The sequence below is a fragment of the Octodon degus genome, unplaced genomic scaffold (genome assembly GCF_000260255.1).
Source record: "Octodon degus isolate 3935 unplaced genomic scaffold, OctDeg1.0 scaffold00031, whole genome shotgun sequence".
In the NCBI taxonomy this organism is placed as follows: domain Eukaryota; kingdom Metazoa; phylum Chordata; class Mammalia; order Rodentia; family Octodontidae; genus Octodon; species Octodon degus.
In genome coordinates, this window is record NW_004524607.1 from 727,385 (window position 1) to 727,994 (window position 610).

Below are 610 nucleotides of genomic sequence, written 5' to 3' on the forward strand. Positions count from 1 at the left end.
TATATGCACCAAATATGAGAGCACCCAACTATATAAGACAAATATTAATAGAAAAATCACAAAATCAATAACACAATTGTAATGGGGGACCTTAATGCCCATATACACAAAAAGATAGATCAACTAGACAAAAAATCAGCAATGAAATAATAGAACTGAACCAACATGTGAACAAAAGGACTTAGTGGGCCTTAACAGAGTGTTCCACCCAATGATATCAGAATACACATTCTTCCAAGTTGTCCTTTCTTATTCCAGAACCACAGGTAAAACATACTTTTTAACCAATGTACAAGCTTATTTATTCCTTTGAATTATCAGAGTTCTGAGTTAAATGATGCTGTGCTTAAGATGAAAAATGTAATTAAATTAAAACATTCTTTTCTACCATTAAGGAACATGTCTTCCAATTGCTTTTATGTGCTAGTAGTAATTAATGATGCATGTGTTTAGCTGATTTCCATTTGTAATATTTGTTTTTCTCTTGTCAATTAATAATGAATCTGATGTTTTTATTTTCTTTTTTTTTCTACAGTTTTATTGATAAACATATAGCAATGAGACAGTTTCAAATCAAATCAGAAGTACAGTTTCAACAAATAATACACTG